Raw genomic sequence first — 3,494 nt, forward strand, 5'->3', positions numbered from 1 at the left:
TTTTTTAATTAAATAACTAATTTTTACCTAACAAACTGTTATTTGCACACATCAGGAATCTTTTGTTGTGATTTTAGGCCCCGCCCACGACGTCATGTGAAAAACACAAGCAAAACTTTGAGTCACACAAAAACGTAGAATAGCAAGAAAAGATTTGTGACATGTACAAATAAGTTTGTTTAGCAAAAAAGAAAATAAAAAATTCACTTCATGAGATAAAAATGTGTGATTTTAATTTTAAAAAGTTTTTTAAGCTAAACTCAGCAGGCTTTTCTCATGGTGACATGCATTAATAATTACATTTTTGCTTTTGTTTCTTTTTTCTGCAGCTCCACCTTAAAGTTTGCTGCAGCTCTGCTTTCCTGAATGGACCATCTTCATCTCCACTGCAGCAAACAGGCAGCTCTGTTTTATAGATTACAGTCACTAAAAGGTTGCATTGGGCCTTGTTTATAGTTTTAATAGTGTAATTCTGTAAAGACTAAATATGTCTGGTGGTCCAGCTCTGATTTACATATTCTGCTAAATTGCAGGTTTGAATATTGCAAAACTTTCCGATAACAAAATAGACCTGCAGAAAGAAATTACTGATAAAATATCTTACATATGTATAGCTGTATGCTCTATAGAGATTTTCCTTAGCCTTGATTGTATATGTCACAATTTTGTAATTTATCATTGTTTATTAAACTCTGAAAGCTGAGAGGCTTTAATATTCTGTCCTAGAAGGAGGTTAGATGGGCCCTTTGAGCCCCTGCCCCTGTAGTGGCCTCTGCACGGCCCTGGATGTCAAGGTTTTAACTTTCAGTTTAATTGGCAGCTAACTGAGCCCAAGTGAAAAAAAGTATACCTTAGTATATTTCAAACATACATTTGTGAAAGTACATTTTAAGTATACTAAGTATTAAGTGTACTACCTATAAATATATATGAAGTATACTAAAAGTATACTTGTACCAATTTTGAAATTATAACTTTAAACATACTTAAATATAATTGTACCAAAATACACTTTTAAGAAATATATTAAATAAAAGTATACTTTAAGTGAACAAAATATGTATTTGCCCAAGTCTAAATATCTAAATATACACTTTCTCAATTGTATATTTAAAAGATATTTAAAATATCTGTCAAAGATATTTTGTGTATATTTTAAAATATAGAATATAGAAAAATTGAATTTTTTTTAAATTCACTTAACACTAGATTATTAATTTCAGTATGTTTTAAATTACATCTCAGTGTAAATTTTAGGCTAATAAAGTATGCCTTTTTTAACTTCTTTATTTAACCGGGTGAACCCCGTTGAGATCCAGATCTCATTTTCAAGAGGGACCTGGGCAGAAGTCTGCAACACGCAGCAACCCAATTAGAAAATAAAACTAATTAATACATATGTCTTTTAGGCACCTTTAAAGTATGGCTTTTTAGGTCCCTTAATAATCTTTTACTATTTTTGTTAAAATTGCAAAGACTAAAAAAAATTATAATCCTCATGTAATGTTGTTTAACAAAGTACCCAATCCATTTTCATTATATATCTGAAAATGTATGATGTAAATATCATACATTTATCATAGAGCAGTGTTTCTCGACCTTTTTTGGGCCAGCGCCCCCTATCCATTATCCAGGTCCATCACCGCCCCCCACCAAAGAAGATGTAGGATTCTACATGTTTTTTGTTCACCAGAGCAACCTGTAGCCTTTTATTAGCAGATTGCGCCCACCTGTGTAAATCTCCACCCACAACAGGAAGTCAGCAAGAACATCAACAATAAGATTCAACAGTGTGAGAGAAGAAGATGCGGAAGATAGGGTTACCTGGAGACGGATGACTCGCTGTGGTGACCCCTAAAGGGAAAAAGCCGAAAGGAAAAGAAGAAGATCTGGTCACCGAGAAAAATGGTTAGCCTGAGTTTTTAGTTTAGTTTTTTATTTTGAAAGGCCAGAGCACGGGGTAATGGCTTTCCAAACCAACCTGCAGCCACACCCGTCTGTGCTACCAGCAGCGATAAATAGAGGTAAGTACACTATAAATTTGTCACAAAAAGTTGTTTTAAGATGTTTTTAGGCTAGAAAGTAGCCCCGACAGCTTCATTTACGCACTTAGTTCATGCAATTTCTTCTCCGGAGTTTTCGGAGCAGCGTAGCTCTGCTAACGGCTCCAGGCGGCTCCAGGCGGCTCCAGGTGGCTCCAGGCGGCTCCAGGCGGCTCCAGGCGGCTCCAGGCTCAGCGGCCGGCCGGAGTGTGTTTATCCCACTAACCGTGGCCTGATCTCGGCGAGTCACCTTGTCGTATTCTGCTGCTTGATATCTGATCGTAGCGTTTCAAAGTGTGACATGAAGACTTTGCATAGATACTGTTTGATACGTGTGTCAAAATATAATATTCCTCTCTGGAGAGTATGATACTTCTGAAGAAGTTAGTATCTTCTAAACATTGACATCATCCAATACCAGTTATTCCCTTCCTCTGATTTTTTTCTAGTTCGTAAATTTATATTATTTGCGTGTGAGTGAAATATATTCTTCCCTTCGGTTGGCTTCTTACATGCTGTGTGAACTTTTTTTAAAATTAATTTTTATTGTTTCATACAGGCGGCTCTTAGGAGGAAAGGCCTCAGCTCCAGGTTTGGATGTAGCTTCCCAGAGATCCTCTTCCTCCTCCTGACATCGTCTTCTTCACTGTCTCCTCATCTTTTATATACATAAATTATAGGAATATTTTTTCATTATTCCCCAAACATTGGCTGAATATCTGCTTGTATGTTATTGTAATAAATAAATTTGGTAACAGTTTATTTGAAGGGGTGTGCATAAGACTGACATAATACTGTCATAAACATGACATAACATCTGTCATGAACATAAAGAAGTCTTTATGAATGTTTATGACAGTTGTCATGAAGTGTCATTCGGTAAATAATGACACTTTAATGCAAAGTTGTTCTAAAAGTTGCATTAAAAGTCCATTAAAAGTGCCAACTTTGCATGATTTTGTAAATTATGATAATTTAATCCATTTATGTTTTCACATCCACCTGAATAAGATGTAGTTGCGCCCCTGTATTGATGGCAGCTCTTCTTCTTCTTCTCTTCAGTGTTTGTAGCTTGTAGCTCCTGCTACTAGTAGCTTCACCGCATCAGTTCAGCGTCTCACCAGCTGATGACGTTGCTGTGATTCACTTTGTCTGGTATTTTTGTACAAATGTTTTGTCAGTTCTGTGATCACGTCAAAGCAGCAACTTATATTAAAAAGTGTTTTATTTCCGTTTGAAAGCTGCCCGCTTCCATGGAAGGACAACAGAAAATCGCTCTTATAAACATGTAATTACTAAAATCACGATACCCTCACTGTGATTCCCTCTGAAAAATGAACCATTTAAATAAAGAAATCCCTCCATGATGACACCACGATAGAGATCGTTCATTTTAACACCGGAGCTGTAAGGTCCGGTATGAAACGGGGCTGATAGAACAACACAGCACTT

Source organism: Poecilia formosa, unplaced genomic scaffold (assembly GCF_000485575.1).
Source record: "Poecilia formosa unplaced genomic scaffold, Poecilia_formosa-5.1.2 Scaffold982, whole genome shotgun sequence".
NCBI classification, from domain to species: Eukaryota; Metazoa; Chordata; class Actinopteri; order Cyprinodontiformes; family Poeciliidae; genus Poecilia; species Poecilia formosa.